Source organism: Protopterus annectens, chromosome 8.part0 (genome assembly GCF_019279795.1).
Source record: "Protopterus annectens isolate FY-2018-M chromosome 8.part0, PAN1.0, whole genome shotgun sequence".
Lineage (NCBI taxonomy): Eukaryota > Metazoa > Chordata > Ceratodontiformes > Protopteridae > Protopterus > Protopterus annectens.
Window position 1 is genome coordinate 1,663,430,040 of NC_056741.1, and position 27,386 is coordinate 1,663,457,425.

At 40.3% G+C, this 27,386-nt stretch overlaps 1 long non-coding RNA gene across 1 annotated transcript in view; it reads left to right on the forward strand.

The window, feature by feature from the left end:
- LOC122809587 overlaps positions 1–27,386 on the forward strand; it is a 399,570-nt gene that overhangs the window by 336,546 nt on the left and 35,638 nt on the right. The window lies entirely within an intron of this gene.

The window sequence follows — 27,386 nt, forward strand, 5'->3', positions numbered from 1 at the left end:
GACAGTTGCTACCAGTTCTGTGTGTTCCTGCAGGTTTTGCTCGCTCCTTCCCAACAATAACCTATGATAGAGTCTGAAGGTATCGATGATTGCCGCAGTCTCGGCTTCTGAGAAGGCCGGTTGCCGTCTGTGGTAGATCCCACCTGAAAGACATGAACAGGGCAACACATCACAGGACCGCATACATTGGCCACCATTATGTACAGACCCTGCATATCCACTTTTACTAGCACTATCCACTGCTAACACCCACATCATACCCCTGCCATCTATCAGCACAGTATGTGTGTGGTTATTGTCAACATACTGGCATTACAACATGTGTTGTCTTCCTGATCCTGATGTTTCATGTTCCCCCCAATGAGGACCATTAATGCGCATAATCCTCCATTCATCATTCACATCAGACAGCATATGTAGCAGCTGGGGTCATCACAGAGGTTCCCCACCAGGGAATTCCAGGCAATCAAACATCTACCATAAAACTATAGGCCATACGGCCAACCTTCTACCCGGTGTCATACATACTCTTCAGGAGTAGACGTCATTGTGGTATGGAAGGCAAACACAGACTCCACATTGCTGGCACTGTTCCACGAGTGCAAGTCATGGTCCACTGTGGTAATACACACACACACACACACACACACACACACACACACACACACACACACACACACACACACACCCTCAACCTGGTGAGTGACCTGGACTGGCCTTGTAGACAGCTCACATGTGTGTCCCACACAAGCAGCCTGCGGTGGAATGAGCACCTTGTCCACATCAGGCAGGGTAGCTACCTAAACCTTTGTAGGTGTAACCTGGTCAACTGGATGGTTAACAGCACATACACCCTTGGGATATCTCCTGTGTCCCTGTTGGATGGGGACATCAGCTGCTGCCTTGCATACACATGGGCTAACATGTGGCCAAGGCATATGTCTGCTCAGGGCCCATAGCCTAGTAACCTGAGATGGTATCAGGACTACCAGAAATGGCCTGACTGCTGTAACAGACTGTGTTATGTGTCCACACACATCATTGCCATCGACTGTTTGGTGTCCCCTATGGGCAACGTTACTGTACCATGTCATCCAGCCTACATCCAATAGATAGGTGAGTGCTACTACAGGTGCATCTGGACATTACAGGAACATCTGAGGTACACAATAACAGAGAGCAGTGCATATGCAGTGTACAGTGACCTCTCATAGGTGTCTGACATCTGCAGTACCCAGATGTTTGCAGAATGTGTACATGTGCCTGATAGATGTAGACCCCCTGCCAGACAAATGTGTATTTCCGCACACCAATTGGACAATACGTGACGGTTGTCCACAGAGTTTGGGGAATGTGTCTGTGACATGCCAGTCCCCTGGAGACACACTAATGGTACATGGATATCTGTTACTGTATCCATATCCTTACATTGTATGCTCAGTTTGTATGTGCTGCTGCTGAGTTAGAGTCAGAATTCCCCCACTAGTACTACCTATAACTGCTGACCTGCTGCAGGGGCCCACCAGGTATGCTAGCCATAGGTGTCAAGCAATCAGATACAGGTGTGTAGTACACACTGACCTAACCAGAGTACATTCAGGAATGGTCAGGGAGACCTGGACAATCTGTGAAATAATCCTGTATTACATTAGCAGACTGAGAGGGGCTCAATGACAGTACATGATGTGATTTGCCAGCTGTATCCACCAGTACATACTGTCAGTGTGACACCCCTGCACTTGCCCAGTAATCAAGGGTCTCAATCCTCACCACTAGCACCAGTGAGGGACATATACAATGGAAGGATGACAGGTAGATTCACAGTAAGGTACATTTACCCTTCAGAGCACACAGACATCACAGGCAGTCTGGGCCTGGTTTCTCCCTGTATCTCTATATCCCCAGTAAGACTCCCCACTGGCACAGCTATACGGTTAACATCTCAGCAGAGCGGTCAAGCCAAAACCTCCATCACCCTTTCTGTCTGACCAGGGCTTTGTGTCACTGCTCAATTAGCTGACACACACACACTTTGGATTTAATTTATAAATCACGCACACACATGCACACACACACACACACACACACACACACACACACACACACACACACACACACACACACACACACACACACACACACACACACACACACACACACACACACTCCTGGGAAAGGCTGGCACAGGTTTACTAGCTATGGCTCCTTCTGCCCAGACTAAAAGGTAGTTATGACTGACACAATCCAGCTACTGTAAGGCCCTTACAAAGAGTGACAAATCCTACTGTGTGATGTGCCTATTATCCAAATGGTTAGTGTGATGAAGAGTAAGGCTATTGCAGTGAGCTATACAGTGTCACCAAATAGATATGCAAGAACTCTAACAGCTTGCTTATCTCTAAACAGACCAGCCACAATTTCCAGGTTTAACTATATTTAATAATAACTAATAAAGGAGCAAAACAATACTCAATTGATAAAGTAACTACAGAGTTCAGAATCACAATAAATATTTTAGACAACATTGCATGACAGTCTCAAATAAATACAGAAACCATCAAAAGTGATCTTTACTATATTCCCATATATGTACACGAAATCACTTTTTCCTATTTCCTTACTATTAGCAAGGCAAATGCAGATGGGTGGATGTTTTCAGATACAAAGACACATACGAACTGCAAAGGTCTTTCTCTGAGTCATGTCTGGAGTTAATAATCAACATTACTGCTGGGTTAGCTCAGATTATATCACTCTTTGTCAGCTGCCTTCAGTTCCCAGGCTAACAGCAAGTAACATACATTTACACATCTCTGCGTCAAAAGTACACATCTCTCATGTGTTGTGTAGAAGTGGAATTCATAACACAGTTGAACATGCTCACATTTTCAAAATAGTAATTATTTATGTTTCAAGACAATACAAGAAACTGTAGTTGTAGACATTTATGTCTGCTTGCTGCACTGAAACTACCACATTCATAAAACAACAGCTTATTTTCTTAACATTTTGCAAGTTATCTCTGAATGTTCAAGACTTCCACCTTCTACTATTAATACATACATTTGCACAGGTAATACTTTATATACATTTCTGGCCTTCTCAAGTACAGTACTCTGTGGTTACATTCTTGAAGCTCAATCATACCTCTTCGAGCAAGACATGGACAAAGGCACAAATAAAGGCGTGACAAAGGGCCAGAAATAGTGACACGTTTTAAATATTTCTCTTACAAACTTAGACATCTGACAGAATAACAGGTTTTGCATTCGCATGACTTTCCTGAAGGATATGACATCTGACATTCAAATGTGCACTATTATTTTATGACTTCAGTCTAATGATTTGCCAGGAAAAACACAAATGTTTGAGAAATTGACTAAAGATATGAGGCAAAAATGTGCACATTCTGCAAAAATGTGGACAGTTGAGAGGTATGAGCTTACTACATAACATAGCAACACACACTTCTGCACCTGTAGTTTAATATCCGCATAACATATATTCTCTTAGATTTGTAATTACATTTGTAAGACAAGCATATGTAGCAGGCCACAGCTGCTGCATTCTGGCCAGGACTCAGACTAAAGATTGTGAAGACACTGGGGCTGAGCAAGCTGTTACTGTCATTGAGGGTGCGGAGTCAGCAGTTGTGTCCCAGCATGGCCTGGGTGAGTGTACCCACAACAGTTCAGGTGAGGCTTGTGCCTGTGGTGCATATGTTACATAACAGTGCCATCCAGAGAGTGGTAGTCAACATTTACTACACATATTCATAATTGTGAGATGGGTCCCATCCTGTGTTTGGCAGTGACTGCTGTAGGAGCAACCAGTTTCACAGGACATTGCAGGGCTCAATTATTCCTATGTAGTATTGACATGCCTGTAGTTATGCCACAGACTGTGCTGTGAGCCAGGACTGTGGGTGTCTAGATGTGACAGATGCTAGAAATGTTACAGATAGAGCTACCAAGGCATTAATCTGGCATGTGTATTTGTAAGATACATGTGCATGCATGTGCTGTGTAACACAGGATTTGCATGGACATGTGTGTTCCAGTGGGTCTAACATTGACACAGAGCTGTCTGTCATGGTTTTGTAAACCCTAATCTGCACTGCCTTGCTAGTATGTGGGCACACAGGGTAGGTTTTATGACAACTCTGCCATAAATAGGGGGCACAACTGTGGCTATTCAGCAACATTCTGTGCAGTTGTCAGCTCTACCTGATATTGTAGGCCTCCTGTACATCCATCAGCATTTATTTGTCTGTGTACTGGTTCTGTGTCTGCATCAGAAGCCCAAGACAGTGTGATTTGGGCCAATATATAGCAGTACTGTGTGATTGGCAATTAGAATATGTTTATAAAAACTGTTATACTCCAGAGATAAGTTGGTGTACTGGTATGTTCCTCTGACTGTAGTTTAGAAGGTTCTGGGTTCAGACATTGGCAGTGATGTCTTTTTTTTCCCTAAAGTCACATCCCTGTAGTGCCTGACATCTTTAAAAAGCATCAGTAATTCCCTAGAGCGTTTTGGTGTAGTGGTGTGTTGCTGTGACTCTAATTCAGAAGGTCCTGGTATAAATAATCTGCATACGTCTTTTTTCCTGTTACATGACTGTAAGGGAGGTTGGCATAATGGTTAAGGTGTCTACCTTAGAGACACAAGATACAGGGTTTGATTTGCACCTGGGATAATTGGCTAGGCTTAAAATTTGTCCACAAGGGCAGTTAGCCTAGTATAAACCTATGAAACCTAAACCAATAATGCACAATATCTTTACAAAAGCATTGCTAATTCTCCAGAGCGGGTTTGGTTTAGTAGTGCATTGTTATGACTCTAGTGCCTAAGGTCCTGGGTTCAAGAATTGACTGTGATATTTTTTTCCCTAATGTTCAGTGACTGTAATGCATGATGTCTTTGAAAAAGCATTACTAACTTCCACTGGTAATTTGGTGTAGTGGTGCATTTCCCTGACTCTAGTGCACAAGGTCCGGGGTTTAAGACTTGGCAGTGATAACTTTTTCCCCCTAATGTTAAATAACTGTAATGCATGATATATATTTACAAAAGAATTAGTAATTCGCACAGCTCATTTGGGTGTAGTGGTACATTGCTGTGACTCTAGTGCACAAGGTCCTGGCTTTGAGACCTGGCAGGGCTGGTTATTTTGTTGCTGGGCAGAAAAGTGGCTGAATGTGATACGGTGATTAAAGCAGTTTTAAGTGGGTTTGTGCAGTTTTGCGTAATGTTAAGTGGTGCCAAGAGACACTTAGCTTCCATTACCTTTGCTTAGCGATGCTTACTCCCACTTAAACCCGTGCTAATTCCAAAAAAAAAGAAAAGAAAAAAGGAGTGCTAGGAAAGTGGTGAAATGGGGGCAAGTAGGGGGAAAACATTATGAAAGGCAGCTAGGGATGTGCAGGATAGGTGTAGAAAAGGACCATAGCTCTCCATTTCTTCTGCAGCAACAGCTGTGCATGATGTGGACAATTTGGAATTTAGAGCCTCACACCCCACAGGGTGGGGTGTGGGTGACATACATTTGCTCAGTAATTCAAGGATAAATTGATTGACATCAGTGTACGTGGGGGCAAAATGGAGAGCTATGTATGGGACATGTTTTTTGGGGGGACAGATGCCCCCCTTTTTTTAAGGTGAGACTGGGATGTTGAGGAAAGGTTGTAGGTAAGTCTGGGGAGGTAAGTTGGGTAGGAGAGGTTGCTTTTGTAGCCAGACAAGACAGACAAGACAGCAGACAGTAGCGTATGACACATGACGGGGGTAAACACCTTGGACAGGGAGGGTGGTTGGGAATTGGAGACCCATGTGCCCCCAGATGTAAACAGTGAGACTCAGGTCCCCGCCCATGGGCAGTCGCCACTGCCCCTTTATGGCCCCAAAGTTGGCTGTGCAGAGGGCTGGATGACATTTGTGTTGTTGGAAGACGATGTTTAAATGAGGGTTTTCACCTCATATCTCCACTGACACTGGGATTTTGGACCACCTACACTATCCTGGTTAACCAATATTAATTACTACATCATTAAATAAAATAAAAAATATATAAAAATCTTTTCCCATGTAAAAGCTGAATGGCCTGTTTTGGTATTTGAACCGTGTACCTACTGCATGCAAAGCCATGACTCTAACCACTTGGGTAACTTGGCTGGGAGAATTGCAGCTATATAATATATATAATATATAGCTCTTCATTACATTTAAGCACTGCAGAACAAATTTACTGCCCCACTCAAACCCGCTCAGCTATTTTTAAACTTAAAGAAATACAAAAAAAAGACACATTAATTTAAATGTAAACTATTACAGTTCACATGATTAAATAAGTGCCTGAGGACACTTCTTTTCTTGTTTTAGTGCTGTACAGCACTGTTATAATGCAGGGCATGTGTTACAGATACTGTAACACACCCCCTGCATGATGTTACTTTACATTACTCATGTAATCCTCTCAACTGTACCAATTTTTGCATGATGTCCAGATTTGTGTCTCATATTTGTGGTCCGTTTGTCATGAAATTGTGTTTCTCTGGCAAATCAGTGTCAAATCATTAAAGACTGAAGTTAGAAAATAATGACAGACATTTGAGTTTCAGACATCATACTCTTCAGAAAAATCCATGTTCATGCAAAACCTGTCATTCTATCAACTTTCTAGTTTGTAAGAGCAATATTTCAAAACTGCTCCTATTTTTGGGCTTTTGTCCCACTTTTAATAATGCCTTTGTCTAGATTTCTTGCTCTAAAAGGTTGAGAGATATGAAGTGTCCGAGGACACTTACTTTATTGTAAAGTGCCGTACGGCACTTTCACAATGCAGGGGGTGTATTACAGTATCTGTAACACACCCCCTACATGACATTCACTTCTCCATTCATGACTTAGGTGTCCAAGGACACTTTCTTTATTGTAAAGTGCCGTACTGCACTTTCACAATGCAGGAGGTATGTTACAGTACCTGTCACACAACCCTGCATTGCGCTCACTTCACATTCATCATTTCAGTGTCCACGGACACTGTTTTCTATTGTAAAGTGCCGTACAGCACTTTGTCAGTGCCAGGGTCATGTTACAGATCTGTGAGCACTACTGTAACATGCCCCCTGCACTGATTCAGTATCTGTGTACACGGCTCCATCTCAGTAGCACGCCTTCATTAATATGCAAGGTGCGCTGCCAAGAAGGAGCTGCGGACATGGACACCATTCACTCCATGTAGAAATAGCGCTGTTCCTACATGGAGTTTATTAAATATGGGGGTTATTTTATTTTGCACACATTCTTTTCATCAGTTATTTATTTTAATTGTGTACTAGTAATTGCATACATCCACACCTATTAATTAGGTCAAGACTCTTTAATGCAATCTATTTCTTTCATAATGTCTTGTATCCTATGTTAATTTGTCTCTTATTAAAGAATGCCACAGTTATAAAATTCACAGTCTTTGCCTCATTTCTTCAGCTTAGCAGTCTAAAGTCTCTGTAGGACCCTATACTTTTGTAAACAACTTACTGTATGTTTCATAAATAGCTAATTCTTTCGGAACTGACAACAATTACTGATTTTTTTCTAGGGGTTGCTGTTTTTGTCTTTGCTAGTTTCAAGAAATAAAGTTAAATATATGGCTTCATCCCCCCAAATATGCAGGAGTACAGCACACTGAACCTTTTCAGATTTCTCAGCTAATGCCCTTGTAGTAAGGAGTAAACTGAATTTCTGGAGCCAAATCTTCCGGTTTCTTACAAAGTTTCCTTCTAGTGAGAGAATTTCAAGCAGTGCAGTTGAGTCACGTTTTCACTCAGAGCTACACTAATGCAGTTTCAGAGATTGCAGAGACTATTAAAATGGGGAATATATTTCTTCACTTCTGCAGTTAAGGAAGGACATCGGAAGAACTTTGTCACTGTTTCAGTAATCTTTACTTTTGGGATATCTTGCCAAGGATAGCCTAACAGCTGGCTAGTATACAAAAGCCTTTAGACCTTCCAGATATTATATGCCAGATATATGCTCTACATGCAAAGTCAAGTACTTATGTGATGCACAAACACCTAATCCTTGGAACTTCTTTGCCACTAGTCTGAAGGCTACCTCTGAATTCTGTCTATATGCCATTCACAGAGCTGGTTCATCTGGCAAACCTTCTAAAGATAAGTGCTCCATTGGGTTCCTTCCTTTCTTACTTCCTCCTTGTAGTTTTTCATGTCATCCAGGAGGGGAAAATGTGAATGAAGAGATATTCCGGGTTGTGCCTGCCTAGATTCTCCTTTAGACAACCAGAATCTTTTTGGCATGTTGCTGCAGAATTGTTTAAAATCCTGCAGGAAAAGGACAAGGTTATGCAGGACCTAAAACCAGTTTTTGTTTCTCCTGTACCTAAGTTCCAGAGGAGCTATCCATCTAAATCTTCTTTTGTTCATAGGAAGCCTAGACAACTTGCTAAGAGTAAAAACATTTCTAAGCAAATTTTACCAGATAAGACCACTAAGAGTTCTAGGGGGCAAAAACCTACTTTTCCTGATAAATCTGCCTCCGTCTGATATCCAGCCTCCCCTCTCCTTCAGCCAGATTCCTCTGTCCCTCAGAATAATCCTTTCCTTCCTTGTTTGGAAGCAAATAACTACAGATACCTTGAATTCTTTCCATCATCCCACATGGTTAGTTTATGTTTTGGAAGTCCCTTCCTCTATGTTCTGGCCTTCCTCAGCCTCCTCCTTGCCAGCTTCATTATTTTCTTCTGGTTCTGCAGGATCTTGTGGAACAAGAAACCATCCAAACTGTTACTTTACCTCAGTAGGGAACAGAGTTTTATTCCAGAATGTTTCTGGTCCCGAGGAAGGAGGGGTCATGGAGGCCATTCTAGACCTGTCCCATCTCAACACGTTTCTAAAGGTTGCTTCCTTCTGGTTGCTGTCTCTTCGGGACCTTTTCCCTCTTTTGCTTTCTTAGGATTTTATGGTCTCCCTGGATTTGAAGGCGGATTATCTTCATATTCCTATTCACCCTCTTTTCTCTGATTCAAGCTCCATCTCAGCAGCTCCTGCTTCAAAATCTACTATGCTTCTTCTGTGCAGTTTGGGATTCACCCCTCTTGGGGCCAAGTATTTTTGGGTTGCAGGATGCAGATCATCCCATTATTGGATTGTCTTTAATCCCACAAGGTCCTCTTTTTGACTGGTTATTTCCAGTCTCTTCTTCTGCTTCCAGTTCTTCCTGCAAGAGAACTTATCTCAACCCTTGGCACATGGCATCTACCATTCACATGATTTATTTTGCCAAACTCCTCATGAGAACATTTCAGTGCTATCTCAAGACTGTTTAGCTTCGGTAATGCCACACTCTGGAGTTCCTAGCTCCTCCTTTACCCCATCTCAAACTTGAACTCTGCTAGTGGATTCTGCAGATTTCTTTAAAGCCAAGTCTGCCTTTTCATGTTCCTCCTCCTACTCAAGAGCTGTACACCGATGATTCCGATTGAAGTTAGGGAGCTACATCCAACAACCTGAAAGTCCCGGGTCTTTGGTCCCATCAACAGATGTCAGACCACATTGATATCAGACATGAGGGATCTAATCCTAGCTCTTCTGGACTTTCATTCCCTTTGGGTTCCAGGTCCTGCAAAGTTTTTGTTTTTTTACAGATAATACCACAGTCATGTGGTCTATCAATAAGATTGGATGGGGTGGGGGCACAGAATCTTACCTTCTCTGCAGGTTGGCTTTACAGGTTTAGGATTCTGCCATCCAACATTACCTGGTTCTTCAGACAGTTTACATTCTTTCAGAGCACAATCTATTGGCAGACTCTTTCAGCAGGTCCAGGACACATCCTCACAAATGGATGCTTCACATGGAGGTGTTTCTGAACATTGTATGTTGGTGGGGTAATTCTCAAGTAGATCTTTTTTGCCTCCTCATTGAACAGGCAACTTCCCCAGTTCTTTTCTAGAGTTCTACGTCTGCTAGCTTGGAGAGTGGAAGTCATGTCTTCTTGAAAGGGGATATTTTTATATGCCTATCCACCTCTTTCTCTTCTTCCCAGGGTCTTGCACAAGATCCTGTGGGACACACCCAAAATCTGGCTGGTAACTCCCTTTTGGCCCAGACAGCAATGGTTCCCCCTTCTCTTTCATCTTGTCAGGGGCAATTATTACTTTTTACCTCACAGGATGGATCATATCATATAAGACAGGGAGTGTCTTATTTCCCCTCACTTGTCCACACTTCACCTGACACTTTGTGTAATAGGGGTTTGATTCCTTTCAGGCACCAATTTTCTGAGGATGTGCTTTGGGGTTCTGTAGGAGGCCAGAAAACTCACTACTAGAAAATTCTATGTGGCTAAATGGAAGAAATTTTTGATTTGGTGTCTCAAGCATGACCAAAACCTTTTTTTGTGTAGGTACCTACAGTCCTTTCTTATTTGTGTGAATTTCTCAGTACTGGTTTGGCATATTCTTCTTTTAAAGCTTATGTGTCAGCCATTTCTGCCTATCTTCCTCTGAGGCTAGTCTTGAAGTCAAACAATTCCTAAAAGGCATCCTTTATATTGTGCCCCATTAAGCCTTTCCCCCTTCTTGAGACCTTAATTTTGTTCTTTAAAAATTGACTCAGTCCTCTTTTGAGCCTACTTTTCTTCTTCCTTGCCGCATTGTACTTTGAAGACTGTATTGTTGATGGCAGTTCTGCCAAGAGGGTTTCGGAATTCCAAGCTCTGATGACGGTTCATCATGTTTTGTTTTTTCAAAGGACAGGGTGTCTCTGTACCAATCCATTTATGCCCAAGGTAGTTAATGATTTGTCCTTGAATCAGTCCATTCATCTTCCCTCTTTTTTTCCTTCAACATAGGCTTCTAGTGAGAGGGTATTACACACCTTGGATTTAAATAGACAGCTCAGGTATTACTTGGATAAGAAAAAATGCATCAGAAAATCTACACAACTTCATTTGCTTTCATGCCAGGAAATTAGGTTTGGCAGGATCTAAGCAGACCATCTCTTCCTGGATTTCCAAGGTCATTTCTTTGTGTTATTCTTTTCATGGCAAGCAGCTTTCCTCTTCTGTTCGTGTGTATTCTACCAGGGCAGTAGCTTCTTTGGTGCTTTTTTTCAAGGGTCTTGATACTAGATCAATCTTAGAAGCTACTAACTGGTCTTATGTTCACGCTATAACCAATCATTATAAGTTGTATGTCATTTTAGGGCCAGGGCAGGATTTGCTAGGGCCATCCTTTATGGGTTTATGCAGGACTGCTCTCTGCCTTCCTCCCCCATACAATTCAGTAGCTTTTGTACTTTCCCAAGAGTAAAGAACACTGCAACAGTAATAAGGAAGGGCATAGTGCAGTTGTGTAAGATCTTACCATAACAGTAGATGCCCTACTTCTCCCTGTGGCAGTATTTGGTCTCTCCCTCCTGCCCGCTATTATTTTTTGCTGCCCTACTGCTGGCCGAGGAATTTCCTATTGCAAACCTATCTCCATCTGATTTCCTTCCTGGATGAGCATGTTATTCTTTCTCAGAGGTTGGTCTGGTTCTCCTGGGGCACTTCATTTCTAAGGATTAGGCATCTGTACATCACAAATCTACCTTATGTCTTGCAGATAGCACATACTGCAACAGTGAGAAGTAGGGCATTTACTGTTATGCTAAGATCTTGCACAGCTGTGCTTTCTGGCTGATACTTCCCCAGTAATAAAACCCTATTATATCAGACAGTTTAATATATAATCAGAAAGACACAGTAGATTTGTACACTATTGCAAGAAAGAATTTTCAAGATAAACTATGGACCACATGGCATGCAAATTACTAGTTATAGTAGGTAACTATACACTAATATACTTCTTCTTTCAGCTTTTCCCGGTTAGGGGTCGCCACAGCGGAACTCCATTCCGCTAATGATTGGCAGTAGATTCTTACGGTGTCGAGGTGCCAACCTGACGCCCAACCTTCAACGAAGGCACGCCCATTCACGCATGTCTTTTGAACGCCACTCGACTGCATGGAGGACATGCCGACTCCACACAGAAGGCGCTCCAGCCGAGAATCAAACAAAAAAAACCTCTTGCTGTGAGGTGACAATGCTACCACTGCACCACTGCAGCATTACTATACACTAATATACTGCTAGTCAATATTATGCATTGTTTTTTACATTCACTTCCTCTTTATCATTTTAGCTCTTTTCTCAGTTCCTAAAACATTCAAACCGTAGTATTTATCCATTATTTCCTAAAGGGAAAATATAGTTGTGCAAGCTGAACTTAACATAACAGCAGATGTTTGAATGATCATTTCTACAATAATCTTAGCTATATGGTTATATCCTACCAAGGATATAATGGTCGGCCAGCTTCCAGAGTTTCAGGGCGCCCAAACTGTCAGGCAGCTCAAGCTGAGCTGATTATAAGACAAGTTTGGGTGCAAAACTCTTCAGAGCTTTCCTGCCAGCAGAGAGAGATGGAGACTGAGCCCTGAAAGGACAAGGCTAGGAATAACAAACAATTAATGTCCACACCCTGGCATAAAAATCACACACACACACAAAAACAAGGGGGATGGAGGGAGATGGCAGCTACTGCACCAGTGATCATTTGAACATCTACTGTTACAGTAAGTTCAACTTACACAACTGTACTATGTTCTTCATATTGATCACTGCTACAGGAGCTTTAGCTATATGGGTAGATTACCAAAGCTAATTATATTTGCGAGGTGGAAGGAGAAGAGTCCAGGAGCCCTTGGAGGATGGTCCTAGCAAAGCATGATCTAGACTTCGAGAAGGAATCAAGCTTATAGTGTTTTGTAAAAGTATGTACAGAGGACCAAGTAACAACTTCTAGAATACGTTTAGAATCCAACCCTTTCCAAAAAGGCATAAAAGAAGCCAAAGTCCTTGTAGAGTAGACCTTGATCCTGCCTGGAATAGATTTGTCATGGTGAGTATAACAAAAGGTAATAGTCATAGACAACCATTTTAAAAATAGTCTGTTTTGACACAGGTTGTCTGTTCTTCCCTTCACAAGAAATGAACAATTGATCTGAAGATCTGAAAGATTTAGTTGTGTCAATCTAGTACGACTTGTCTGATGACATTCACAGTAGTGCGTATCCTTTCTGCCTCATTTTTAGGTTCAAGAAAGAAAATGGGGAGAGGGATAGTTTACCTTAAAGTAGACTCAGGTACCGCTTTAGCTAAAATACAAGGGGTAGTTCTCAAAGAAACCATGTCCTTGTGGAAAATGGGCTTGGGCTGACTCACTATAAGATCTTGCAACTCAGCTTTCTTGCAGAGGCCAGAGCAATCAGTAAAACTGTTTTCCATGTTGAGAACCTCAAGTCAGCCATTTTAGCTGGTTCAAATGAAGCACGTGTTACCTTCTCTAACACAAAATTAAAATCCCAAGGAGAAACCCCAGGTTGCTTGGAGGCTTCTTATGCCAAACCCCTTTCAAGAACATTTTGGCTAGTGACTGTCTTGAAGGAGGAGGATCTGTGGGCAGACATGCTGAAATGGCTGATAATTGAACCTTGATAGAGGAATAAGCAAGGGCAAAAGGTAGTAAGGGTAGTACCCCGCGCAATTATTGTAGAACCCGAGGACAACTAGCCCTAAATGGGTGCTTGTTATGTTGTTTGTACCAACTAGAAAACCTTTTCCATTTGCTAATATATGATTTTCTGGTAGCAAGCTTTCTAGCCTCCATTAGTATCTGCTGCACATCCTTAGGAAACAGGTGCCTAAAAGGAATTAAGACCCTATAATTCAGGCAGTCAATTAAAGATGATTGATGCAGCACAAAGAAACAGCACACAAACAAAAGTTGGAGTCACACAAACCAAACTTGTAGAGGAACAAAGGATGACTCCAAACAACCATGGCCATGGAGCCAACAGTTTAATAAAAACTCCATTTAAGAAACAAGGTTAGCACTTTCGGAACAAGATTCCTTTTTCAGACTGTAAAAACATATTAAAACAAAGAGTTTAAATAATCATTACAACCGGTTAAACACCAGAGAAGACTTAATTAGTAATGATGTCATCTAACACAGAAAAAAATAATCAACCAGTAAGCTAGCTTAAAAAAGCCAAGCCTCCAAAGAGTAACATTTACTCTGTGCTTCAGTGGGCGACTCTTAAGAAAAGGCTTAATACTCATTATATTATTTAAGCCTGGTTCACAGTAAGACTTGAGCTTCATAATCCACTTATGTTCTTCTTGCTCAGTTACATTTCTAATATCACCACCCCTATTATTCAGACTAACTAGCTGCAAAACAAAAAGCTTGACTGAATGTTCAATACCTTTTGCTCTGACATGTCTTGCCAAAGCATTGGTGTCTCTATTCTTTGAATATCATAAACATGCTCTAAAAACCTGTCCCTAAGGGTACGGTTTGTCTTTCCTACATAGAATGCATCACAAGCAGTGTAGATTGCCATATAAACAAGATCAGAGCTTCCACAATGTGCAAAATGGTCAAAATAAAAACTTGAACCAGAAGTGGATTTTGAAGCTTAAATCCTACTCTATTGTGAACCATCACAGCAGCTATAATAATCAGGACTGTGGCAACAGGCTTCTGACAAAACTATTCCCTGATTCAACCATATGTTCTAAAATTTCATGTGGCCGACGGCCATACAAAAGCAACAAGTTATGATGAAAACATACTGGGTCTAATAGAGGAGGAATTTTGCATCAATGCTGTTAAATCTGCTCATTATATTGGAATTGGATCAGGTGTTTCTAACAAAGGCAATAAGAAGTTATTTCCATTTACCATTCACTACTTCTTGAAAACTGAAGGATTTTTATCAAGACAATGATGAAACCAGTGCAGCAGTTGCTGATAGAATAAAAGATATCACTGCAGCCAATAGTCTGTGTTTAGATTCAGTCACAACCAAAAGAAAAGAGCCATCACAGGTCCTGTTTGGAAATGAGTGTATTAAAAATACACATAATATACACCATAGAAACAGACTGCATGAACATATGCAATAAGAACAAACTGCACAAACCGGTTTCAGCTAAACAGCTTTCCTCAGTGTGACACAAATAATTGAAATCATTGCATTCAAAAGCAGCCCATTAATATATAAGCATACAGATAGGACAGAGACCAATCAAAATAATACACAAATAAAGCAATCAAAACTGTTCATTTAAACCGGGAGGAAAAAGCCCACCCATTTTGACAACCCACTTTTTTCTTTGATGTTCAGAACTTGATGTAAACCAGCTAAGTCATTATTCTTGTGCACAATGCAGTCAATAATAGTAAATCTAAACAGACCAGTCCGATGGTCACAAATGTGCTTATATAATGCACTGGTTTGCTTATGTATCCTGATATCACTCAAGTGTTCACTAATTCTAAGCCTGAAGGGCCTAGATGTTTGTCCCACATAGAAAGCTTGACAAGAGAGCAGCTGGCTAGGTAAATTACCCAAGATGAGCTGCAATTGCCAAAAAGATCTATGTCATAAACATTTGAAGTGTTTTACTAGTAAAACAAGTGGTTTTGTATATATGTGAACAACTTGAGCAATGACCACAGGGATGACAACCTACCAACTTATGTCCAGTGATGGTCCTTCGTGTCAATATTTTTTGTTTTATAATGACTAAACAAAGAGCCCAATGACCTACTCCTGCGAAAGGAAAGGGCACATTTATCATCCGAAATATCAGTTAAAGGACCCTCCCCCCTAAAATGTTCCAGTGTCTAGAGACTATGTCCATAAATGATTGGGTATTTTTACCATAAGTGGTAACTAACCTGATCAGAGAACCCTGAGCAGAAACCCGTTCCTTATAACTTAATAATTCAGATCTCTCATATGATTCCGCATACTGATTGGCCACATTGATGTCACTAAACCTGTATCCTCGGGCTCTGAATCTGGCACATAAATCTGATTTGAAATACTCGTGAGTGGCAGTACTGGAATGTATTCTTTTAACCCTGAGAAACTGAGCTTTGGGATATTCCTGATGACATGTTGGGGGTGGAAGCTAGACGTATGAAGTAAAGTGTTATATTGAGGGAATTTGCAGAACACCTGTGTTGCTAATGTATTCAAAGGAGTACGTGTGACCAAAACATCCAAAAATGTTATCTCTTGTTTATGCCAAGCTAGTTTAAACTCAATACCCTAAATATTTTCATTCAGGTGTTCCACAAATTCCTGAAGATACCCAGCATCAGCACTCCACACAAGCCATCAGTCATCAAGATATCGTCTCCAAATATCCATTTCATCAAGGTAAATATTATGACTTCTATCATAAATAAGTGCCTCCTCTATATAAGCCATAAATAAATCAGCATATATGGGGGCAAAAGATGCCCACATTGCCATGCCCCGAACTTGCCAAACACATTGCTGTTGAAAATAGAAAACGTTCTTGTCAAGAACATATTCAGCTAGACATACTAAAAAGGTGTTAAATCCTGGTCTATATAAATCAGCCCTGTCTAGCCAATACTGAAGTGCCATCAGGCCCGCTCACTGAGGAATGTTAGTATACAGGGAGGTGACATCCAGGGTACATAGCAACCAATCGGGTTCCAATTGGAGATCCAAAATAATTCCCAAGAACTTTGTTGTATCTTGAATCTGTGACTGTATATGAGACAGCAGGGGTTTCAGATGTTGAGTGAGGAACTCGGAGAGGGGTTCTGTTAATGAGCCCCTCCCTGAAACAATAGGTCACCCAGGGGGATGAATGGGGCCCTTATGGATTTTGGGCAATAAGTAGAGGTATTGTTGTTTAGGGTGGTCCACTTTCAAATGAAAACAGGTCTCTTTCGAAATAAAGCCCTCTTCGACTGCTTTGTCTAGAAAGCTGTCAATCTCAGACTTGATTTTCATAGTGGGATCTAAAGGCATAATCATATAATTTTTACCATCCATTATCTGTTTGAGACCTTCCTGATGGTAATCTATCCAATCTAGGACCACCACTGCTCTTCCCTTATCAGCTGGCAAAACAACAATATCATTATTGGACTTAAGTTCTTCTATACAGAGGCATTCTGCCCTCGTAATGTTATCATGCATCACACAATATTTACCAAGCTGCATATGCAAATCCCTAAGAACCCTGTTCTGAAAAATCGAGACAACTGGTGAAATGGGGGGTTTAAACGTGGACTTCCAAAAACGGAAAGTATCAACAACATCATCAGGGGCAACCTTGTCCTTGAAAAACAAACGTAAATTGAGCAGGTGACAAAAATTAATAACATCCTGTGCAAACTCTTGTTCGGATACATTGGAACTCGGCACAAAACTTAAACCTTTGTTCAAGATTTGTATTTGTAAGTCAGATAAGGCATAGGAGGAAATGTGTACATTAGAAGAACCATTTAACTCCGAATTATCATCCTCACAATACCCTCCAAATCTGGAGGGACCCTTGTGTTTCCTCCCTCCTCTTCTTGACTTACCTCTAAAGGGTGACCTGAGGTATTAGCTGTGTTATTCCTCTTGGGAATTGGCAACCTATCTGTTTGGCTGTCTTCCCCTTCAGTGTTGGACGAAGTGTCCTCACCAGAAGTGAGTACATCCCTACTTCTTTTCTTGAGAATGGGTTTTATCCTTTTGGGTTTAACTGATTTGGAATTAGGCGTCAATGTGGAAAATAGAAACACTCAGTCTCCGTCCTATATAGAATATATCCCAATGTGGCTGGCCCTGCCACCGAAATGGAAAAACAACCAAACAGGAAGGTCGCCAACAGTGAGTGAAGAATGAAGCCTACCAAACACAGTAAAGCACCCGCATGTATGGCGAGTGCATGGTTCAAGCCAATAGAAACAACCAAAAGAAAAGAGCCATCACAGGTCCTGTTTGAAAATGAGTGTATTAAAAATGCACATAATATACACCATAGAAATAGACTGCATGAACATATGCAATAAGAACAAACTGCACAAACCGGTTTCGGCTAAACAGCCTTCCTCAGTGTGACACAAATAATAGAAATCATTGCATTCAAAAGAAGCCCATTAATATATAAGCCTACAGATAGGACAGAGACCAATCAAAATAATACACAAATAAAGCAATCAAAACTAACTGTTCATTTAAAACGGGAGGAAAAAGCCCACCCAGTTTGACAACCCACTTTTTTCTTTGATGTTCAGAACTTGATGTAAACCAGCTAAATCATTATTCTTGTGCACAATGCAGTCAATAATAGTAAATCTAAACAGACCAGTCCGATGGTTACAAATGTGCTTATATAATGCACTGGTTTGCTTATGTATCCTGATATCACTCAAGTGTTCACTAATTCTAAGCCTGAAGGGCCTAGAAGTTTGTCCCACACACCGGTTTGTACAGTTTGTTTTTATTGTTCTTATTGCATATGTTCATGCAGTCTGTTTCTATGGTGTATATTATGTGTATTTTTTAATACACTCATTTCCAAACAGGACCTGTGCTGGCTCTTTTCTTTTGGTTGTTTCTATTGGCTTGAACCGTGCACTTGCAGTATGTGCGGGTGATTTACTGTGTTTGGGAGGCTTCATTCTTCACTCGCTGTTGGCGACCTTCCTGTTTGTTTGTTTTTCCATTTTGGTGGCTGGGCCAGCCACATTGGGATATAGTTTATACAGGACAGAGACTGAGTTTTTCTATTTTGCACATTTTTTGGTTTGCACTCGAAAGTTTATTTTGTGTTAAGTGAATACATTCCAGCAGTCATTGGAGTTTGGATTGCGAGAGTCTTACTAAGGCCGGTTACATCTCAGTTGGGTATTTGGTACTGTTCACTTATCTATATGCTACTGGGGGAACTTGGCATGTCTGTTTTCCCACTATTTGAGTGATGACTCTTGTTTCAACATATGTATGGTTATTAAACTACATATAGGGCCCTTTGTTTTTTTTGGGGGCCTGTGTTGCCTGAGCTCGCTTGTATTTAGTGGTTGCTTATGTCGTGGCGGCATTTCCAAAAAGTTTTCTCCAACAACAGGACTTTTTTTAACAATGCCTTCAGTGTTAAGAGAGTGAATTATTCAGTTCTACGGATTTGGGAACTTTATGTGTTTACACAGCTACAGACTTTTTCACCGTGTGATATGTGGATTTTTGGCTTAGACACTATTTTTTTACAGCTTATATTGGCGGGCTTCAGTAACAACTTTGATATGCGGACAGTCATTCTGTGATAAACTAAAGTATGATGAGGTCTTCATTTGGCGTTTTCAAGGATACAGGAGAAAAACTTTTTATATTTGGATGTTTTCATTAACAAATTGTGAGATATACATATTTTTGAACCTGTATTTTGGTCTATGTTTACAAGGGCTGTTCTGCACTTCAGTGGCTACATTTTTCAGACAATTGCGAGTGAATGTTTGATTTATTATTTGCACTGTTTAGTGTTTTGCTTTCATATGTAACTCTATTGATGTAATGTTGATGTAACTATGAACATTGCCCAAACATATGATAGTAGGTGCTCTAGAATTATCAGGGTCCGTTATTGAGCTTCAGTTTTACCTTGTTCTAAATGTTAGTATATATTCTATACAGGCACAAGTTTTGGCATGATTTTCTTATGAGGCCCCATAGTACATTTGACTACACTGTATATGGGTTACTGACCTTGTTTTAGTGTGGTTGTGGGCTTCTATCATAGCCTTTTTTGGAAATTTTCTATTCATTAATATATCATTTTTGGTGCAGGAATTTGGATACTTCTATGCCTTCTATTGGGATTGGGGGATAACCCTAGTATATGAGTGCCTGACTATTTATCAATATTTGCATATTTTTGCATTTGGGCAACTAGGATGTTATAGTGTTTCCTCTCCTTTGGCCTGTGATGTTGTGGTTCAATATGTTTGGTTTTGATTCTACATATATACTATCTTAATATTTTTGGGTTGATCTTATTGGTGCATAGCTGCTTTGTGTTATGTTTTAACATATTGAGTCTATGTGACTAAGGCTATTGATAGCACCGATGGCAATTCATTTAATATAGATATAGATCATACTTTGAACCACTTGTGTTTATAAAAGCTAGTGAGCTTTTTATTATTGGGCCCTTTATTATCATTTATGGTTTGGTGACACACATTCGGTTGCCCTGGTTATACCAAGTAGTTATGAATTTGGCTTCTATTATTAGGGTTTGTCTTCTGACACCAATGATTTAGGGATATTTGGTTTGGCTTTCTCAACATGTATCTGGTAGTCCCTCGAATTCTAATACCGATCAGGCATATGAATGCCAAATGGCCTTTACAAAATAAATGAAAGACATTAAGCATCTTAGAAGTAATGTATGGCATCTTCATCTTTTTAAGGCATATCAATATAAACAAATTTCCCCCAGAGGGCTCCGTGTGAAGCTTCAGCCCTTAGTACCACAAGCTGATCAAACTTTGCTTGATGATTGGCTGACAGTCCAGAAACCGGCTTCTCTGGGTTTTGTCAATGTTCTTGTGGCATATTATGAAAGGACTATACAACAACAAAACTGTGAAGTTGAAACCCTTGGTCAGGGGCTAGTGAAATTTCAAGATTTGCCATGTTATGTGTCTGTGATGAATCAGTTAGGTAAGGACCTTTTAGAATTAGAAAATACTCTGAAGGAGAGGAAAATTAGAAAGTTTAATAGGGACCTTGATGACTTTGACAGATGGAGACCATTCAAGGTACATAAGAATGTCAGATTTTTGATGCCTAATTCCAAATCAGTTAAACCCAAAAGAATAAAACCCATTCTCAAGAAAAGAAGTAGGGATGTACTCACTTCTGGTGAGGACACTTCGTCCAACACTGAAGGGGAAGACAGCCAAACAGATAGGTTGCCAATTCCCAAGAGGAATAACACAGCTAATAACTCAGGTCACCCTTTAGAGGTAAGTCAAGAAGAGGGGGGAGGAAACACAAGGGTCCCTCCAGATTTGGAGGGTATTCTGAGGATGATAATTCGGAGTAAATGGTTCTTCTAAGGTACACAACATTTCCTCCTTTGCCTTATCTGACTTACAAATAAAAATCTTGAACAAAGGTTTAAGTTTTGTGCTGAATTTCAATGTATCCGAACAAGAGTTTGCACAGGAACTTATTAATTTTTGTCACCTGCTCAATTTACGTTTGTTTTTCAAGGACAAGGTTGCCCCTGATGATGTTGTTGATACTTTCCGTTTTCGGAAGTCCACATTTAAACCCCCCATGTCACCAGTTGTCTCGATTTTTCAGAACAGGGTTCTTAGGGATTTGCATATGCAGCTTGGTAAATATTGTGTGATGCATGATAACATTACAAGGGCAGAACGCCTCTGTATAGAAGAACTTAAGTCCAATAATGATATTGTTGTTTTGCCAGCTGATAAGGGAGGATTGGTGGTGGTCCTAGATTGGATAGATTACCATCAGGAAGGTCTCAAACAGATAATGGATAGTAAATATTATATGATTATGCCTTTAGATCCCACTATGAAATTCAAGTCTGAGATTGACAGCTTTCTGGACAAAGCAGTTGAAGATGGCATTATTTCTAAAGAGACCTTTTTCATTTGAAAGTGGACCACACTAAACAACAATACCTCTACTTATTTCCCAAAATCCATAAGGGCCCCATTCATCCCCCTGGGTGACCTATTGCTTCTGGGAGGGGCTCATTAACAGAACCCCTCTCTGAGTTCCTCACTCAACATCTGAAACCCCTGTTGTCTCATATACAGTCACAGATTCAAGATACAGCACAGTTCTTGGGAATTATTTCAGATCTCCAATTGGAACCCGATTGGTTGCTATGTACCCTGGATGTCACCTCCCTGTATACTAACATTCCTCAGTGAGCGGGCCTGATGGCACTTCAGTATTGGCTAGACAGGGCTGATTTATATAGACCAGGATTTAACACCTTTTTAGTATGTCTAGCTGAATATGTTCTTGACAAGAATGTTTTCTATTTTCAACAGCAATGTGTTTGGCAAGTTTGGGGCACGGCAATGGGGGCATCTTTTGCCCCCATATATGCTGATTTATTTATGGCCTATATAGAGGAGGCACTTATTTATGATAGAAGTCATAATATTTACCTTGATGAAATGGATATTTGGAGACGATATCTTGATGACTGTTGGCTTGTGTGGAGGGCTGACGCTGGGTATCTTCAGGAATTTCTGGAATACCTGAATGAAAATATTTGGGGTATTGAGTTTAAACTAACTTGGCATAAACAAGAGATAACATTTTTGGATGTTTTGGCCACATGTACTCCTTTGAATACATTAGCAACACAGGTGTTCCGCAAATTCCCTCAATATAACACTCTACTTCATGCTTCTATCTTCCACCCTCAACATGTCATCAGGAATATCCCAAAGTCTCAGTTTCTCAGGGTTAAAAGAATATGTTCCAGTAGTGCCACTCACGAGTATTTCAAATCGGATTTATGTGCCAGATTCAGAGCCCGAGGATACAGGTTTGGTGACATCTATGTGGCCAATCAGTATGCGGAATCATATGAGAGATCGGAATTATTAAGGTATAAGGAACGGGTTTCTGCTCAGGGTTTTCTGATCAGGTTAGTTACCACTTATGGTAAAAATACCTAATCATTTATGGACATAGTCTCTAGACACTGGAACATTTTAGGGGGGGGGGGTCCTTTAACTGATATTTCGGACGATAAATGTGCCCTTTCCTATCGCAGGAGTAGGTCCTTGGGCTCTTTGTTTAGTCATTATAAAACAAAAAATATTGACACGAAGGACCATCACTGGGCATAAGTTGGTAGGTTGTCATCCCTAGGGTCATTGCTCAAGTTGTTCACATATATACAAAACCACTTGTTTTACTAGTAAAACACTTCAAATGTTTATGACATAGATCTTTTTGGCAATTGCAGCTCATCTTGGGTAATTTACCTAGCCAGCTGCTCTCTTGTCAAGCTTTCTATGTGGGACAAACGTCTAGGCCCTTCAGGCTTACAATCAGTGAACACTTGAGTGATATCAGGATACATAAGCAAACCAGTGCATTATATAAGCACATTTGTAACCATCGGACTGGTCTGTTTAGATTTACTATTATTGACTGCATTGTGCACAAGAATAATGACTTAGCTGGTTTACATCAAGCTCTGAACATCAAAGAAAAAAGTGGGTTGTCAAACTGGGTGGGCTTTTTCCTCCCGGTTTAAATGAACAGTTTTGATTGCTTTATTTGTGTATTATTTTGATTGGTCTCTGTCCTATCTGTATGCTTATATATTAATGGGCTGCTTTTGAATGCAATAATTTCTATTATTTGTGTCACGCTGAGGAAGGCTGTTTAGCCGAAACCGGTTTGTGCAGTTTGTTCTTATTGCATATGTTCATGCAGTCTGTTTCTATGGTGTATATTATGTATATTTTTAATACACTCATTTCCAAACAGGACCTGTGATGGCTCTTTTCTTTTGGTTGTTTCTATTGGCTTGAGCAGTGAACTTGCCGTATGTGCGGGTGCTTTACTGTGTTTGGTAGATTCAGTCACCTCATATAGTGTAGGCAATGCATCTGTAAACTTCGGAAAATGTGTGCAGTATTTCAGAAGTTATATGTTGCGAACAAAAATTGATACAAGCAAATTGCAAATGTCATATCCTCAACAAATGTGTGAAGTTTGGATTAAAGGCATTCAGTTTTGATATTGAATCATTTGTTATCAAAACTTACAATTCATTCTCAATGTTGGCCAAATAATCTGGTGAACTTCAGGAATTCTTCAATTTTTTGCAAATGGAATATTGTGAACTGCTATTCCACATGCCCAAACATTGGTTAAGCCTGCTTGCTGCCTGCTATTGACAGATTGTTGTTATGTTGGACAGCACTAAAGTCTTACTTTACATCTCAAGGTCAAAATGAAGTTGCAGCATTGCTTTGGGATGGGTTTTCTTGCAAAAGTGATAATATTCTACCTCAGTGTTCGCTCTGATTCACAGTGTTATGACTGTTTTTGATAAGGCCGTCCAACGCTTGGAGTTGAATGCAACTACAGCTGCCTCATTGCATGCCATTATGGAAAGTGTGAAGTGCCAGCTGCGACAACATCAAAGCGAGAAATTCTATGGTTCTTTGGCCTATCAGCTACTACATTCTGATGCTGTGACTGCAGAAATGAAAAGAAAATTTGAACAGGAAGCAACTCATTTTTTTTTATCGCTGTTTGTCATATTTGCAGAAATGGTATAACTATGATGAATCCGTTTTCAAGCATTTTACTCTTCTCACATTGGATGATGACATCCAGTGGCAGGATATGTTGACAATACTTGAACATATTAAAGGCATAACTGTTGATACTGACAAGTTGTGTGAAGAATTTTGCATTCTTTGAAAAGTTAGAATTGACATTCTACAGTCAACAACATAGGTTGGTGATAGGTGGGTAAAAGTTTTTAGTGTATTGTCTCCAAATGACATTCAACTGCTTCATATTGTTTCATACATTCTGTAAATCCTGGACTCAAATGCTTTCTGTGAGAGAGTTTTCAGCAGAATGAATGAACTTTGGTCTGACAGCAGAAACAGATTAAAAGACAGACTAAACACAGACTTGGTGAAAGCAGAGTTAATAGTGAAGATAAATGTCAGCATGTCATGCAGTGATTTCTGTCAGTTTACCCACAGTGATCACCAGCTACTGAAAACTGCCTCTTCTCAGCAAAAGTACAAATCTAAACAACAGTGATTAATAATTATGTATTTGCATGAACACTGGACATTGAATTTGAATAATTTACTGGTGATTGATGTTACTTAACAAAATTCAGGTTAGTCATTTGTGTTGACTAGTCAAAAACTGCTGTAAGCCTGTAACCTGTATAATGTAAAATTTAAGTAATATGTTTTTGTTATTCTCATACACAATTGCTATTTTGTGTTCTAATATTTGACTATTCTTGTGTCAATAGCACTAGGTCAAACCATCAAAGTTGTCAAAATCATCTGATGTCCTATTCATTCAATATTTCAGTACCCTTTATTGTAATGAGCATAAACGGTTTACTATCACAATTGGGAAGGCACTCGGTCGATTCTTCATGTCGTCAAAAAACAATGGCGAAAATCAAATATTTTTCCGTCTCAATCTCAAACCATGTTAAAGCCAAGTGTTCGGTCTGAATCAGAAATCTGAGAATAAAACCTTGAAATCCATCCCTGCATCTTCCTGTTCAGATTCAGAATCTTGATTCTTTTCAGGAATGGAGGCCTCCCTCTTTTGTTTACCAGAACCTACTTAACAAGAAGTATCATTTGCTTGAATCAAATCCTGAGCCAGTTCTAGTAAACTACTGCTATCCAAAAAAATTTGAGGAGGAGAAGCTACATGCTTGGTCTTCTGCTCCATTTTGACAGGAACAATTGGTCCAGCCTTGTTTCTAATGTCAGACACTGCTTCTCTAGGGATCAGCACAGTATTCTGACAATAAAAGGGAAACCTTCCCTGTTCTCTTTCCTAGGACCAACAACATTGGCTATCCCTTGCCCACTGTGGGGATCCCAACAGCTGGAGAGGACGTGGCAAACTCCCAGTCCATAGTGGCTGTAGGTGCTAAACTAGAGGGATCCAGAGTAAAAGATGAGTGGTCTGTGGTACAACAAAATGGCAACAGCAGAGTCACTCACCTGCAGCTGAGGCAAATTGCTAACTCGCTGTTGTGGAAAAAGGTGTTTGTTTAACTTTTTCTTTTTGTGGCAAGAAGGACCAACTGTTAGGCTGACAATCTATTTTCATGGTCAAGGTTTTTTTTGACAGAAAAAAAGAGTAAAAAGCATATCCAAACACTATGTCAACCCCACAGTGGAACAAATAAACACAATTTATTCACAGAAAATATTTTATCAATTAGATAACACTACTTTTAAACTGACAGAAACAATACGTGCTCCTTTTAACAGTATGTTACAGTCTCAAGACAATCTGTTAAAATTCAGAACTCCTAGCTTTAAAATAACTTTCCTGAATAGGAAACTAATAAAACATCAGTAAAAAATAAAAAAACAGATTTCCCCCCAAAGTGAACTTATTTGCCCAGTAAGAAAAGTACAAGCCTCAGATGACTGTACTCTTCGGCAGCAGGAAAGCACCGAAGGGCTTCGCCCCCAGACTTGCTTTTAGTCAGCCCATCTCGATCTGCTTGACATTTTGGGGGTGTGGAAGGTGCCCTGAAACTTTGGAAGCTGGCTGTTATATCCTTGGTAGGATATAACCATATAGCTAAGGCTACCCCAGCAGTGATCCATATGAAGAACATATAGTAATCTGTACCTTCCATAGCCATAGACAGTTTTACTCATTACCACACATTTTCACTTAGTGCCCTAGTTCTACAAGCTCACTATTTTCTTACATTACAGTCTTCCAAACTTAGGAGACATTCTTTCTGATAACTAGAGTACCCAAGAGCCTTTTAAGTGTCACAATCTTTACATTAAGCCACCGACATAGTACTCAATCTTGGCACCTAAGAGTAGATTTACTATTTAGAGACAAAGCCTTGCTAATATCTTACCTTGATGCTAGGCATATCTTCTATAAATACCCCCATTTTGAGAATGGAGTACATTAGCATTAACCTGATATTATGACATCTGATAGCCATGGCTTAAATATCAAGAAACATTTGCATCTGCCATCATTTCATAGCTTTATAGCAAGAAGTAGAAGAGGTGGCAGTGCGTTTCTGCACATGCCCAGATATAATCCTGCCAAGTTCATTTGCCAGCTCATCACTGCTTATGATTTTGACCCCATCTGGATGTCTTGCTCCTGCTTTATCTGTGGTTAATTAAAGCATATCACTGGGGTCTTACAATCCCTACCTATGACCACAATCACCGTTATGGGTACTGTATAGTCTTTAAACAATTGAGAACAACAATACAATAATACTTGTGCATTTTAACCAGTATTGGTGTCCAATTGTCAGAAATCAGTGGAAAAACACCTTAGGTATGCAATAACTTCAGTAATTAATTACCACTCAGCCAGCACTGTGGTATAGAGGGTTAAAAACCTTACCACAGAACAGGTGACACAGATTTGATTATTGGCTTGGATGTTTGTGGTGCTAGCAAGGGAAGATGGGTGCATTTGTCCACGGAAATGGGGCATGAGCCAACTGCTTTGTGCTTTCTATAGGGTGGAGGGGGTGGCCTGTGGAAATGAAGAGCAAAGTGGCATGGTCTGTCCCTTACATTTCTCCTCAGGGTGTTACATGTGCTTGCCAGAGGGAATGGCAGTTTACAAGTGGAAATACTCTCATAGGGGAAATATGACATACAGTTCTGGGACACCTTATGCTTTGTGTTGGCCCCAGAC